The sequence below is a fragment of the Chiloscyllium plagiosum genome, unplaced genomic scaffold (assembly GCF_037043375.1).
Source record: "Chiloscyllium plagiosum isolate Xiang-an unplaced genomic scaffold, Cpla_swu_hap1 HiC_scaffold_38, whole genome shotgun sequence".
NCBI classification, from domain to species: Eukaryota; Metazoa; Chordata; class Chondrichthyes; order Orectolobiformes; family Hemiscylliidae; genus Chiloscyllium; species Chiloscyllium plagiosum.
Genome location: NW_028270176.1, coordinates 12089439 through 12106229, shown reverse-complemented (window position 1 = coordinate 12106229; position 16791 = coordinate 12089439). Strand labels below are relative to the sequence as shown.

The 16791-nt window shown below is 41.8% G+C and overlaps 1 protein-coding gene across 2 annotated transcripts in view; it reads right to left on the bottom strand.

Annotated features, from left to right (window-relative positions):
- LOC122541518 (uncharacterized) overlaps positions 1-7267 on the bottom strand; it is a 101267-nt gene extending 94000 nt beyond the window's left edge. Inside the window, exon 1 of one of the 2 annotated variants that reach the window (XM_087980984.1) lies at positions 7235-7267. The gene's annotated coding sequence lies outside the window, so the exon portion shown is untranslated. Of the gene's footprint in view, positions 1-7215 lie in introns of both variants that reach the window. The other variant, XM_087980983.1, reaches the window with a different exon arrangement.
- Between the last annotated feature and the right edge of the window lie 9524 nt (positions 7268-16791).

Genomic DNA, 16791 nt, shown 5'->3' with positions numbered 1-16791 from the left:
ATTTTAGTGACTGTCTCCCGGTGTATAATATTAAATATTTCAGTGACTGTCTCCCGGAGTATAATATTAAATATTTTAGTGACTGTCTCCCGGTGTATAATATTAAACATTTCAGTGACTGTCTCCCGGTGTATAATATTAAACATTTCAGTGACTGTCTCCCGGTGTATAATATTAAATATTTCAGTGACTCTCGAGGTGTATAATATTAAATATTTCAGTGACTGTCTCCCGGTGTATAATATTAAATATTTCAGTGACGGTCTCCCGGTGTATAATATTAAATATTTCAGTGACGGTCTCCCGGTGTATAATATTAAATATTTCAGTGACTGTCTCTCGGTGTATAATATTAAATATTTTAGTGACTGTCTCCCGGTGTATAATATTAAATATTTCAGTGACTGTCTCCCGGTGTATAATATTAAACATTTCAGTGACTGTCTCCCGGTGTTTTATATGAAACATTTCAGTGACTGTCTCCCGGTGTATAATATTAAACATTTCAGTGACTGTCTCCCGGTGTATAATATTAAATATTTCAGTGACTCTCGAGGTGTATAATATTAAATATTTCAGTGACTGTCTCCCGGTGTATAATATTAAATATTTCAGTGACGGTCTCCCGGTGTATAATATTAAATATTTCAGTGACGGTCTCCCGGTGTATAATATTAAACATTTCAGTGACTGTCTCCCGGTGTATAATATTAAACATTTCAGTGACTGTCTCCCGGTGTATAATATGAAACATTTCAGTGACTGTCTCCCGGTGTATAATATGAAACATTTCAGTGACTGTCTCCCGGTGTATAATATTAAATATTTTAGTGACTGTCTCCCGGTGTATAATATTAAATATTTTAGTGACTGTCTCCCGGTGTATAATATTAAATATTTCAGTGACTGTCTCCCGGTGTATAATATTAAACATTTCAGTGACTGTCTCCCGGTGTATAATATTAAACATTTCAGTGACTGTCTCCCGGTGTATAATATGAAACATTTCAGTGACTGTCTCCCGGTGTATAATATTAAATATATCAGTGACGGTCTCCCGGTGTATAATATTAAATATTTCAGTGACTGTCTCCCGGTGTATAATATTAAATATTTCAGTGACTGTCTCCCGGTGTATAATATTAAATATTTCAGTGACTGTCTCCCGGTGTATAATATTAAATATTTCAGTGACTGTCTCCCGGTGTATAATATTAAATATTTTAGTGACTGTCTCCCGGTGTATAATATTAAAGATTTTAGTGACTGTCTCCCGGTGTATAATATTAAAGATTTCAGTGACTCTCGAGGTGTATAATATTAAATATTTCAGTGACTGTCTCCCGGTGTATAATATTAAATATTTCAGTGACGGTCTCCCGGTGTATAATATTAAATATTTCAGTGACTGTCTCCCGGTGTATAATATTAAATATTTCAGTGACTGTCTCCCGGTGTATAATATTAAATATTTCAGTGACGGTCTCCCGGTGTATAATATTAAATATTTCAGTGACGGTCTGTGGTGAAACGGTTAAAAATTATGTCCCAATACATGTGTGAATCTAACCGGAATGGAGGTGTTGCTCAGTCCCGTATGAATCTTATGACACACCTCCCCGTGTGAATCTTCTTATCTGTATGTAACCAGAATGGAATGTGTTTTTTAGCCTTGCTCTGCTGTTCACATGAATGTTTATATCTGGAAAAGAGTATATCAGCTGGAAAAGTCTCCAGTTCGGGGAGTCTGCTCCGGGGTTACGTTTAACCGCCGAGGGTGGGTTGTTGGCAACCGCTCTACGAGAACTGACGGCTCCCAGTTCCGGTAACATGTAGAGTGAGTATAAGCCAGACCCGTTGTAAGTATGAGACCTGGTTGTGGCGACGCTGCGGGGAATAAAATGCTCATATTCTAGCAGACTCGCCTCTTGGTCGTTTGTTCTGTGTCAGACTACTCTCCTACGAACCTGACCTTGAGAATTTTTTAAAACACGGTCTCCCGGTGTATAATATTAAATATTTCAGTGACTGTCTCCCGGTGTATAATATTAAATATTTCAGTGACTGTCTCCCGGTGTACAATATTAAATATTTTAGTGACTGTCTCCCGGTGTATAATATTAAACATTTCAGTGACTGTCTCCCGGTGTATAATATTAAACATTTCAGTGACTGTCTCCCGGTGTATAATATTAAACATTTCAGTGACTGTCTCCCGGTGTATAATATTAAATATTTCAGTGACTGTCTCCCGGTGTATAATATTAAATATTTCAGTGACTGTCTCCCGGTGTATAATATTAAACATTTCAGTGACTGTCTCCCGGTGTATAATATTAAATATTTCAGTGACTCTCGAGGTGTATAATATTAAATATTTCAGTGACTGTCTCCCGGTGTATAATATTAAATATTTCAGTGACGGTCTCCCGGTGTATAATATTAAATATTTCAGAGACTGTCTCCCGGTGTATAATATTAAATATTTCAGTGACTGTCTCCCGGTGTATAATATTAAATATTTTAGTGACTGTCTCCCGGTGTATAATATTAAATATTTTAGTGACTGTCTCCCGGTGTATAATATTAAATATTTCAGTGACTCTCGAGGTGTATAATATTAAACGTTTCAGTGACTGTCTCCCGGTGTATAATATTAAAGATTTTAGTGACTGTCTCCCGGTATATAAAATTAAATATTTTAGTGACTGTCTCCCGGTGTATAATATTAAATATTTTAGTGAATGTCTCCCGGTGTATAATATTAAATATTTCAGTGACTGTCTCCCCGGTGTATAATATTAAATATTTCAGTGACTGTCTCCCCGGTGTATAATATTTAACATTTCAGTGACTGTCTCCCGGTGTATAATATTAAACATTTCAGTGACTGTCTCCCGGTGTACAATATTAAATATTTTAGTGACTGTCTCCCGGTGTATAATATTAAACATTTCAGTGACTGTCTCCCCGGTGTATAAGATTAAACATTTCAGTGACTGTCTCCCGGTGTATAATATTGAACATTTCAGTGACTGTCTCCCCGGTGTATAATATTAAACATTTCAGTGACTGTCTCCCGGTGTATAATATTAAACATTTCAGTGACTGTCTCCCGGTGTATAATATTAAACATTTCAGTGACTGTCTCCCGGTGTATAATATTAAACATTTCAGTGACTGTCTCCCCGGTATATAATATTAAACATTTCAGTGACTGTCTCCCCGGTGTATAATATTAAACATTTCAGTGACTGTCTCCCGGTGTATAATATTAAACATTTCAGTGACTGTCTCCCCGGTGTATAATATTAAACATTTCAGTGACTGTCTCCCGGTGTATAATATTAAACATTTCAGTGACTGTCTCCCGGTGTATAATATTAAACATTTCAGTGACTGTCTCCCGGTGTATAATATTAAATATTTCAGAGACTGTCTCCCGGTGTATAATATTAAAGATTTCAGTGACTGTCTGCCGGTGTATAATATTAAATATTTCAGTGACTGTCTCCCGGTGTATAATATTAAACATTTCAGTGACTGTCTCCCGGTGTATAATATTAAATATTTCAGTGACTGTCTCCCGGTGTATAATATTAAACATTTCAGTGACTGTCTCCCGGTGTATAATATTAAACATTTCAGTGACTGTCTCCCGGTGTATAATATTAAATATTTTAGTGACTGTCTCCCGGTGTATAATATTAAAGATTTCAGTGACTGTCTCCCGGTGTATAATATTAAATATTTCAGTGACTGTCTCCCGGTGTACAATATTAAACATTTTAGTGACTGTCACCCGGTGTATAATATTAAATATTTCAGTGACTGTCTCCCGGTGTATAATATTAAATATTTCAGTGACTGTCTCCCGGTGTATAATATTAAACATTTCAGTGACTCTCCCCGGTGTATAATATTAAACATTTCAGTGACTCTCCCCGGTGTATAATATTAAACAGTTCAGTGACTGTCTCCCGGTGTATAATATTAAAGATTTTAGTCACTCTCTCCCGGTGTATAATATTAAATATTTCAGTGACTGTCTCCCGGTGTATAATATTAAATATTTTATTGACTGTCTCACGGTGTATAATATTAAACATTTCAGTGACTGTCTCCCGGTGTATAATATTAAATATTTCAGTGACTGTCTCCCGGCGTATAATATTAAATATTTCAGTGACTGTCTCCCGGCGTATAATATTAAACATTTCAGTGACTGTCTCCCGCCGTATAATATTAAACATTTCAGTGACTGTCTCCCGGTGTATAATATTAAACATTTCAGTGACTGTCTCCCGGCGTATAATATTAAACATTTCAGTGACTGTCTCCCGGTGTATAATATTAAACATTTCAGTGACTGTCTCCCGGTGTATAATATTAAATATTTCAGTGACTGTCTCCCGGTGTATAATATTAAATATTTCAGTGACTGTCTCCCGGTGTATAATATTAAACATTTCAGTGACTGTCTCCCGGTGTATAATATTAAACATTTCAGTGACTGTCTCCCGGCGTATAATATTAAATATTTCAGTGACTGTCTCCCGGTGTATAATATTAAATATTTCAGTGACTGTCTCCCGGTGTATAATATTAAACATTTCAGTGACTGTCTCCCGGCGTATAATATTAAATATTTCAGTGACTGTCTCCCGGTGTATAATATTAAATATTTCAGTGACTGTCTCCCGGTGTATAATATTAAACATTTCAGTGACTGTCTCCCGGCGTATAATATTAAATATTTCACTGACTGTCTCCCGGTGTATAATATTAAACATTTCAGTGACTGTCTCCCGGTGTATAATCTTAAATATTTCAGTGACTGTCTCCCGGCGTATAATATTAAATATTTCACTGACTGTCTCCCGGTGTATAATATTAAACATTTCACTGACTGTCTCCCGGTGTATAATATTAAATATTTCACTGACTGTCTCCCGGTGTATAATATTAAATATTTCAGTGACTGTCTCCCGGTGTATAATATTAAACATTTCAGTGACTGTCTCCCGGCGTATAATATTAAATATTTCACTGACTGTCTCCCGGTGTATAATATTAAACATTTCAGTGACTGTCTCCCGGTGTATAATATTAAATATTTCAGTGTCTGTCTCCCGGTGTATAATATTAAATATTTCACTGACTGTCTCCCGGTGTATAATATTAAATATTTCACTGACTGTCTCCCGGTGTATAATATTAAATATTTCAGTGACTGTCTCCCGGTGTATAATATTAAACATTTCAGTGACTGTCTCCCGGCGTATAATATTAAATATTTCACTGACTGTCTCCCGGTGTATAATATTAAACATTTCACTGACTGTCTCCCGGTGTATAATATTAAACATTTCACTGACTGTCTCCCGGTGTATAATATTAAACATTTCAGTGACTGTCTCCCGGTGTATAATATTAAATATTTCAGTGACTGTCTCCCGGTGTACAATATTAAACATTTTAGTGACTGTCACCCGGTGTATAATATTAAATATTTCAGTGACTGTCTCCCGGTGTATAATATTAAATATTTCAGTGACTGTCTCCCGGTGTATAATATTAAACATTTCAGTGACTCTCCCCGGTGTATAATATTAAACATTTCAGTGACTCTCCCCGGTGTATAATATTAAACAGTTCAGTGACTGTCTCCCGGTGTATAATATTAAAGATTTTAGTCACTCTCTCCCGGTGTATAATATTAAATATTTCAGTGACTGTCTCCCGGTGTATAATATTAAACATTTCAGTGACTGTCTCCCGGTGTATAATATTAAATATTTCAGTGACTGTCTCCCGGTGTATAATATTAAATATTTCAGTGACTGTCTCCCCGGTGTATAATATTAAATATTTCAGTGACTGTCTCCCGGTGTATAATATTAAACATTTCAGTGACTGTCTCCCGGTGTATAATATTAAATATTTCAGTGACTGTCTCCCCGGTGTATAATATTAAATATTTCAGTGACTGTCTCCCGGTGTATAATATTAAACATTTCAGTGACTGTCTCCCGGTGTATAATATTAAATATTTCACTGACTGTCTCCCGGTGTATAATATTAAACATTTCAGTGACTGTCTCCCGGTGTATAATATTAAATATTTCACTGACTGTCTCCCGGTGTATAATATTAAATATTTCAGTGACTGTCTCCCGGTGTATAATATTAAACATTTCAGTGACTGTCTCCCGGCGTATAATATTAAATATTTCACTGACTGTCTCCCGGTGTATAATATTAAATATTTCACTGACTGTCTCCCGGTGTATAATATTAAATATTTCACTGACTGTCTCCCGGTGTATAATATTAAATATTTCAGTGACTGTCTCCCGGTGTATAATATTAAACATTTCAGTGACTGTCTCCCGGCGTATAATATTAAATATTTCACTGACTGTCTCCCGGTGTATAATATTAAATATTTCAGTGACTGTCTCCCGGTGTATAATATTAAATATTTCACTGACTGTCTCCCGGTGTATAATATTAAATATTTCAGTGACTGTCTCCCGGTGTATAATATTAAACATTTCAGTGACTGTCTCCCGGCGTATAATATTAAATATTTCACTGACTGTCTCCCGGTGTATAATATTAAATATTTCACTGACTGTCTCCCGGTGTATAATATTAAATATTTCAGTGACTGTCTCCCGGTGTATAATATTAAACATTTCAGTGACTGTCTCCCGGTGTATAATATTAAATATTTCAGTGACTGTCTCCCGGTGTATAATATTAAACATTTCAGTGACTGTCTCCCGGTGTATAATATTAAATATTTCACTGACTGTCTCCCGGTGTATAATATTAAATATTTCAGTGACTGTCTCCCGGTGTATAATATTAAACATTTCAGTGACTGTCTCCCGGTGTATAATATTAAACAGTTCAGTGACTGTCTCCCGGTGTATAATATTCAACATTTCAGTGACTGTCTCCCGGTGTATAATATTAAACATTTCAGTGACTGTCTCCCGGTGTATAATATTAAATATTTCAGTGACTGTCTCCCGGTGTATAATATTAAACATTTCAGTGACTGTCTCCCGGTGTATAATATTAAATATTTTACTGACTGTCTCCCCGGTGTATAATATTAAACATTTCAGTGACTGTCTCCCGGTGTATAATATTAAACATTTCAGTGACTGTCTCCCGGTGTATAATATTAAATATTTTACTGACTGTCTCCCGGTGCCGGTACCTTCATCCCGCCGCCGCCGCCGCCGCTCCTGCTGACACACCACGGCTCCTGCCGCTCTCCTATTGGTCATCCCGCTCTCCCGCAACAGCCAACCCGCGCCCGCGTTACTACCGCGCGCAGACTCTTTGGGCCGTCTCCGGAACGTCATTACCCAACAGGCACTGCGTTGTGTAGACGTCACATCCGTCCTGGTGCTCTCTGACGTCAGCCAAAGGTAAGTTTGTCTTCCTGTTGAGTCCTGGTGTGAACCTGTTTGCAGTGGGAGGGGTGAGGCCTCTTCAGAGGTGTCTCCTCTGGGTCCAGGGTGACCTACCGTGACCCTCTCTGGGCGGTCTGAAACCTGCTGATCTTCCAGCTGAAGGAGTCGGCCCCGGCTGAGTGTTGCAGACTGGCACGTCGCGAGGTCCAGGACGACGTGTTGAGGGATGCGCTGAAGCTTGGGGCAGCTGCCGCCAAGGCGCGGTGGGGAAGGACCACCGTGTAACGTCTGCCTGCCTGAAGAAGAACAGAGGGCTCCAACGCAGCCATCTGGGCTCCGCTGACGCCTCCGCTAAATATCCGGGCATGTGATTGAAAAACGTACACACCTTTATATAAAAATGATAAATTCTGACCTCTGCATGGAAATGTTTCCGTATGTATGGCATGACCAACTGTACAGACCATCAAATTATTTTATGAATAAAGTATGTTTTTGAAATTAAAAGAAAACCATGACCATCACCCCCAGAAATCAGACAAAAGCCCTCTCTGCATGTAGTCTGTGCAGTCCTGCCAAAAGTGTATATGTTTCAATGTGAAACCCCCCCCCCCCCCCATTCTTCTCAACTCCAGTGAATACAGGCGCAGTTGAGCTAAGCTGCCCTCATATAACAAACGTGCCATCCCAGGAATCAGTCCAGTAGATCTTCACTGCACTCCCTCTTTGGCAAGTTTACCTTACCTTTGGTAGGGAGACCAAAACAGCACAAAATGCTGTCAGTGTGGTCTCACTGCGGCCTAAATAGCTGCAGTAAGACTTCCTTGCTCCTATATTCTCAACCTCTCACAATGTAGGCCAACGTACTACTTGATTTCCTCAGTACTTGTTGCACCTACATTCTTGCTCTATTCAAGAGAGGGAACATACGGAAAAGACAAGTGTCATTAATTCTATCTATATTCCTCATTATTTTATAAATTTGTATGAGGTCACCTCTCAATCTCCAATGCTCCAGTGAAAAATGTCCCAGCCTTTCTTTCTAACTCAGATCTTCTCTCCCCAACAACATCCTGATAAATCCTTTCTGAACTCTCTTATCATGTCCCAAATACTAACCAATTCTCAATCCAGACCAGTACTAAAATATGCTTTTATATTACATAATAACCTCATGGGAATTCACCAAAAACTTTCTGAAGATCAAAATACATCGCATTTACTGGTTCTCCCTCATCCATTAGATCCTCAAAAAACTCCAATGTGTTTGTGAAACACAATTCCCCTTTCATAAATCCACAGCCTTGAGAACACACACCAACATTTTCCCTTCATTGCTATTAGGTCAATGAGTCTGTAAGTTCTAGTTTTCTCTTGGTTTGAGCTGTAAGAAGAGAATAAATAGGACAGGACTGTTTTCCCTGGAATGTCAAAGGCCGAGAGGCGACCTTGTCGAGGTTTATAAGATGAAAACACGCTTGGCCTTTTTCCAAGGGTTGGGGAGTCCAAAACTCGAGTGTATAAGTTTAAGGTCAGAGGGAAAAGATTTAAAAGGAATCTTTTTAAAATTGAAAATTGGAGGGTTAGATGTGCCTCCCTTAAATCTGTCAGGATTGTTATAGTATTTTGAATCAATCAAAGCATGGATTATTTTCATGGCCATCACTTCTGGTAACCTGGAATGTATTTTTTTTATTTATTCATTTTGTGTGATATAGGCTTCGCTCGCTGGCCAGCATTTATTGCCTGTCCTTACTTGCCCCATGGTGAGCTGCCTTCTTGAACTACTGCAGTCCATCTGAGGAACTTCCAGGATTTTGATCCATGGCAGTGAAGAACGGCAATATATTTTCAGGTCAGGCTGGTGAGTGGCTTGGAGGGGAACTTGAAGGTGGCGGTGTTCCCATATATCTGCTGTCCTTGTTCTTCCAGATGGAAGTGGTCGTGGGTTTGGAAGGTGCTCTCTGAGGATCCTTTGTGAATTTCTGCAGTGCATCTTGAGTGTTGGTAGTGGAGGGAATTGATGTTTGTGGATGCAGTGCCAATCAAGCAGGCTTCTTTGTCCTGGATGATGTGAAGCTTCTTGAGTTGTACTGGGGCTGCACTCATCCAGGCACGTCAGGAGTATTCCATCACACACTTGACTTATGCCTTGTAGATAGTGGACAGGCTTTGGGGAGTCAGGAGGTGAGTTACTCACTGCAGTATTCCTAGCCTCTGACCTGTTCTTGTAGCCACTGTGTTCATGTGGTGAGTCCAGCTGAGTTTCTGATCAATATCTCCCAGAATGTTGATAGTGGGATAAAATGATGGTAACACCATTGAAAGTCATGGGTTAATGGTTAATTTGTCACTTGTTGGTGATAGTTGTAGCCTGGCATTTGTGTGGCACAAATGTTACCTGCCACTTGTCAGCCCAAGCCTGGATATGGTCCAGATCTTGTTGCATTTGGACATGGACTGCTTCAGTGTTTGATGAGTTGCAAATGGTGCTGAACATCCCCACTTCTGACCTTATGATGGAGGGAAGGTCCTTGATGAAGCAGCTGATGATGGTTGGGCCTAGGACACTACCCTGAGGAACTCCTGCAGATATGTCTTGGAGCTGAGATGACTGATCTCCAACGACCACAACCATCTTCCTATGAGCTAGGTATGCCCATTGATTCCAGTTTTGCTCAGACTCCTCGATGCCACACTCAGTCGGATGCAGCCTTGATATCAAGGGCTGTCACTCTCACCTCCCCTCTGGAGTTCAGCTCTTTTGTCCATGTTTGAACCAAGGCTGTAATGACTTCAGGAGCTGAGTGGCCCTGGCGGAACCCAAACTGGGTGTCACTGAGCAGGTTATTGCTGACCTGGTGCTGTTTGATAGCACTGTTGGTGACACCTTCCATTACTTTAATAAAGATTGACAGTAGACCTTCGGGGCGGTGATTAGCTGGGTTGAATTTGTCCTGCTTTTTATGTGGAGGACATATTTGGGCAATTTTCCACATTGTGAGGTAGGTGCCAGTGTGCAGCTGTACTCGAACAGCTTGACTAGGAGAATGGCAAGTTCTGGAGCACAAGTCCTCACTACTATTGCCAGAATGTTGTTAGGGCTTGTAAGTTTTGAAGTGTCTCTGATTTTTTCTTAATAATCACGTGGAGCGAATCTAATTGATGAAAGACTGGTCCCTGTGATGCTGGGGAGCACTGAAGGAAGCCTGGATGCATCATCCACTCAGCACTGCTGGCTGAAGATTGTTGCGAAAGCTTCAGCCTTATCTTTGGCTGTGATATGCTGGGCTCTTCCATCATTGAGAATGGAGATATTGGTGGAGCCTTCTGCTCTAGTGACTTGTTTAATCGTCCACCACCATTCATGACTGGATGTGGCAGGACTGCAGTGCTTAGATCTGATCTGTTGGTTCTGAGATGGCTCAGCTTTGTCTGTCATTTACTGCTTACATTGTTTGGCGTGCAAGTAGTCCTCCTTAGTGGCTTCACCAGGTTGATACCTTATCTTCAGGTATGCCTGGTGCTGCTCCTGGCACGCCCTCCTCCATTCTCCATTGAACCAGGGCTGATCCCTTGAATTGATGGTAATGGTTGAGTCAGGGATAGGCTGTGCCCTCCGGTTACAGATTGTGCTGGAGTACAGTCCTGCTGCTGTTGAAGACTCACAGCACCTCATGGATGCCCAGTCTTGAGTTGTTAGATCTGTTCGAAGCCTCTCTCATTTAGAATGGTCATAACTCCATCGTGTTGTGTGGTACTATCATTAATGTGAAGGCAGGACTTATCTCCATAAGGACAGTGCAGTGGTCACTCTTATCAATACTGTCGTGGACAAACGCATCTGTCATCTGGACAGACATAATCCACAGTATTTTACACTCATCAGCTTTCTGTCATGAATACCCTCAGTTCCTCCTTTCCAGTGCATCCTGCAACTGTGGGAAATTATTTGCGTCTTTTTCTGTGAAGACAGAAGCTGCTTAATTGTTCTGCCACTGCCTATTTTGATTAAACCAATTCTCCCACTTCCGACTATCTTTTTTTCAATACCTGTAGAAGCCTCTTATAGCTTGCCATTATATTCAAATTTATTCAGATACTCCGTTTTCCCCGTATTATTTAGCTTTGATCCATCTTCGTTCAAGTCTAAACTACTACCAGTACTCAAGCTTGCTACTTCTGGCAAATTTAGGACTACTCTTGGGACCTGCTAGAGCCATGGAATGTTACAGTCTGAGAGGTGGTGTTTGGGACTGGTTTTCAGGATACGATATTTATTAACATAGATAAGGGGTTAAACACCACTCCCTCTCTCCATGATGCTTAATAGTGGCAGACTATACTATCTACAGGATTCAATCAAGACTCCCACCCACCTCCAGCACGCCCCATCCACCTGTGCTGGTGTGTAACCCATCCTCGACCTCTTGATTTCCAACTGCCGCCAAGACATTAACCGCCTCAAACTGTCTGCATCCCTCCCCCACCCCAACCTCGCCCTCACAACATGCAACCCTCCACTCCCTCTGCTCCAACCCCAACCTCATCATCAAGCCATGGTACAAGAGGTTTGGGGGGGGGGGGGTTGGGGGTGCAGCGGTAAGTTTTGGTGCACTGACCTCTACACCGCTGAAGCCAGGTGCCATCTCGAAGACACCACCTCCTACCACCCCCATGACCATGACTGCAACCCTCAATCACCAAACCATCATTTCCCAGACCAGACACAACCTCATCACCTCAGGGAATGTCCCATCCACAGCTTTGAGAACCCCACACCGCTTGGTTCTACCTCCTACCCAAGATCCACAAGCCTGACTATCCTCGCCGACCCATCGTCTCAGCCTGCTCCTGCCCCACCAAATTCATCTCCACCTACCTCGGATACTGTCCTAGCCCCCCCCCCCCCCCCCCCCGGTCCAGAAACTCCCCACATACATTCGGGACACTACCCACGCCCTCCACCTCCTCCAGGACTTTAGTTTTCCTGGCCCCCAACACCTCACCTTCACCATGGAAATCCAGTCCCTTCACACCTCCATCCATCATGACGAGGGCTTCCAAGCCCTCCATTTCTTCCTCTCTGACCTTCTCCCCAGCACCCTTCCACTGACACACTCATTTTGCTGAGCTGGTCCTCAACCCTCAACAATTTCTCCTTCGAATCCTCCCCCTTCCTCCAGATGAAAGGGATAGCCGCGGGCACCCGCATGAGCCCCAGCTATGCCTGGTTCTTTGGTGGCTACGTGGCACAGTCTATCTTCTGAAGTTACATCGGCACCACTCCCCACCTTTTCCTTCACTACATTGGTGACTGCATCAGCGCCACCTCGTGCTCCCACGAGGAGGTTGAACAGTTCATCAACTTCACCAACACATTCCACTCCGACCTTAAATTCACCTGGACCATCTCTGACACCTCCCTCCCCTTCCTGGGGCTCTCCAGCTCCATCAACAGTGATCGACTCAACACTGACATTTTCTACAAACCCGATTCCCACAGCTACCTGGATTATACCTCCTTCCACCCAGCCTCCTACAAAAATGCTATCCCTTATTCTCAATTTCTCCACCTTCACTGCATCTGCTCCCACAAGGACCAGTTCCACCACAGAACATACTAGATGGCCTCTTTCTTTAAAGACGGCAATTTCTCCTCCAATGTGGTTGATGATGCCCTCCAGTACATCTTATTCATGTCCCACACCTCCAACCGCAATAAGGACAGAAACCCCCTGCTCCTCACCTTCCACTCCACCAACCTCCGTATACATTGCATTATCCTCTACCATTTCCACCATCTACAAACTGACCTCACCACCAGAGATATATTTCCCTCCCCACTCTCCGTAAAGACTGTTCCCTCCATGACTACCTGGTCAGATCCACGCCCCAAAACAACTCACTATCCCTTCTTGGCACCTTCCCCTGCCACCGCAGGAATTGCAAAACATGCACCCATACCTACCCCCTCACCTCCATCCAAGGCTCCAAAGGAACCTTCCACATCCATCAAAGTTTCACCTGCACATCCACAAACATCATTTATTGTGTCAGTTGCTCCCAGTGCGGTCTCCTTCTACATTGGGCAGACTGGACGCCTATGCGTAGAGCACTTCAGAGAATAGCTCCAGGACACCTGCATCAATCAATCTCTCTGCCCCGTGGCTGAACAGTTCAAATTTCCCTCCCACTCTGCCGAGGACATGCAAGTCCTGGGCCTACTCCATTGCGTGGCAAGGTAGTGGCAACGCCTGGAGGAAGAACACTTCATCTTCCGCCTCAGGACCCTTCAACCCTATGGCATCCATGTGGACTTTAGCAGTTTCCTCACTTATCCCACCCCCCACCTTACCCCTTCCAACCTTCTAGGGCAGCACAGTCCTCGTGACCTATCCCATTTGCCAATCTTCCTTCCCATCTATCCGCTCCACCCTTCTCTCCCACCTATTGCATTCTCAGCTACCTTCAGCCCCAGCCCCCTCCCATTAGTCTCTCCACCCAAGGCTCCCAGCCTCATTCCTTAAGGGTTTTTGCCCAAAACATCAATTTTCCTGCTCCTCAGCTGCTGCCTGACCTGCTGCGCTTTTCCAGCACCACTATCTAGAGGATACAGAGATTCTTAGAGAACGCTTTCCAACACATTACCACTTCCATCTAGAATAAGGACAGTAGATACACAGGAACACCATCAGTTACAAGTTCCCCTCCAAGCCACTTATCATCGCAACTTAGAAATATACCACTGTTCCTTCAGTGTCACTGGGTCAAAATTCTGGAAATTTTTTCCTAATGACATTCTGGATCTGCAGTATATTGTCTGCAGCTGTTCAAGGAGGCAGTAAACTACCACCTTCTCAAAAGGACTAGAGACAGAGCCACAGATGTCCAGCATGGAAACTGACCCATTGATCCAACTTGCCTATGCCATCCAGATATCTTAATCTAGTCCCATTTGGCCCATATCCCTTTAAACCTTTCCTATACATGTACCCATTCAGATGCCTTTGAAATGTTCTAATTATATCAGCCTCCATCACCACCTCCAGTAGCTTATTTCATATATGCATCACCCTCTGAAAAAGCTGCCCTTTCCCTCACCTGAAACCTATGCCCACTAGTTTTGGACTCCTCTACCCTGGAGAAAAGACCTTATCCAGGCCCCTCATGATTTTATAAACCTCTATAACATCACCACTCAGCCTCTGACACTCCAGGGAAACAGCCCCAACCTATTCAGCATCTCCCTCTTGCTCAAAGCCTCGAACACTGGCAAAATCCTTGTAAATCTTTTGAGCCTGTTTAAGTTTCACAGCATCTTTCCTGTAGCAGGGAGACCAGAATTGAACATACTATTCCAGAAGTGGCCTAACCAATGTCCTGCACAGCCACATGGCCTCCCAACTCTTACACCCAATGTATTGACCAATAACAGCATGTGTACCAAACACCTTCACTAACTTGTCTACCTGGGACTCCACTTGCAAGGAACTATGAATCTACACTTCAAGGTCTCTTCATTTGGCAACACTCCTCAGGACCTTAGCATTCAGTGTATAACTCCTGCCCTGACTTGCCTTACCAAAATGCAGCACTTCTCATTTATCTAAATCAAAGTCCATCTTCCACTCCTTGGCCCATCTGATCAAAGTCCAGTTATACTGAAATAACCTTCACTGTTAACTACAATCACTAATTTTGGTGTGATCTGCCATCTTGCAATCCATATCCTCCTATTTCACATCCAAATCATTTATATACATGATAAAAACCAGTTGACCCAGCACCAATTCTTGCTGCACATTGCTGATCGCAGGTTTCCAGTTCGAAACCACTGCCACCCAACCATTGCCCTCTGTCTCTTATCTTCAAGCTAATTTTGTATCCAAATGGCAAGCTCCCTATATATTCCATACAATCTACCCAGTCTAATATCCTGAATGCTTTGATGAAGTCCATGTAGACAATGTCCTTCAATCTTCATCACTTCAAATAAAAACTCAAGTTAGAGATTCAATTTCCTGAATATAAAGCCATGTTAACTATCCCAGTCAGTTCTTGTCTTTGTGAATACATGCAAATCCTGCCCCTCAGAATCCTCTCTAACAACTTACCCACCACTGACATCAGTCTATAATGCCTTTACCATTCTTAAATAATGGCACCACAGTTACCAACTTCCAGCTCTTCACTGATGGCTATTGAAGATTCAGCAGTGGATATCTCAGCAACAGACCCAGCAATCACTTCCCTAGTTTACCACCAAGTTCTAGAGTACACCCAATCAGTTCCCAGGGACTTATCCACCTTTGTTTTAAGGCATCCCAGCATCAGTTCCTCTGTATATGGACATTAAGATATCACTATTTCTCCAAGTTTTCTAGCTTCCATATCCTTCTCAGTAAAAACTGAGATGAAATGCTTTAGTATCTCCCTCATCTCCTGCAGTTCCACACATAGACGACCTTGTTAATCTTTAAAGGGCCCCATGGTTTCCCTAGTTTTTCTTTTGTCCTTAATGTATTTGTAGATTTTTATTTTAGGATCTACTCAATCCTATTTACCAAAGCTCTGTAATGTCCCCTTCTGCCCTCCTGACTTCCGTCGAGTATATTCCTGTTGCCCTTATACTCCACTAGGGATTCATTCAATCCCATGTGTCTGTACGTGATATATGCCTTTCTTTTTCTTGACAAGAGCCTCAAGTCCTCTAGGGGCAAACAGAAAACAATGGCCATCCTGCCAGCAACACCCATAGCCCACAAGTGAAATGTAAAAGCAACATTTTGCCAATTTACGTAAGCTTTGTAAATGGGACAGCTGAAACTGTAATTTTGAAGGAGATATTGATACAATGATGTGAATGATCCGGCTCAATGTGGAGAGAAACTTATGGCACCACATAGATCATTACAATGTACGAACTGGTCCAGGAAAAAAAATCAAAAAGCTATTTATATCCAAGAGTGTAGAAGCCTAACTGTTCATGATTTATATGCTGTCACTCCACTTCCTGACAGCCAAGGAAGGGAATTTGTGATGTAACCAAATAATTGGAGTATACTTCCAGCATGCAAACTCTTCCAATGTACACCAATGCCAGGAAATCAGAGTAAGAAATTCTGGGCGAGCTGTGATGGAAAAAATTGGGAGCCTTTACCGCAGGCTACACTGAACAAATTTAGATTCCAAAGGAACTTGTATTATTTGGTTAGAAATAATTTGCAAACATATGGGGCAGGGGATAGGAAATTGGCGATAGATAATGATGCTCACTTGAAGAGCTGACAGAGACAGGATGGGCTGAATGATCTCCTTCTGCACCATAACATTTCAGTGATTCTGTAACAGCAAC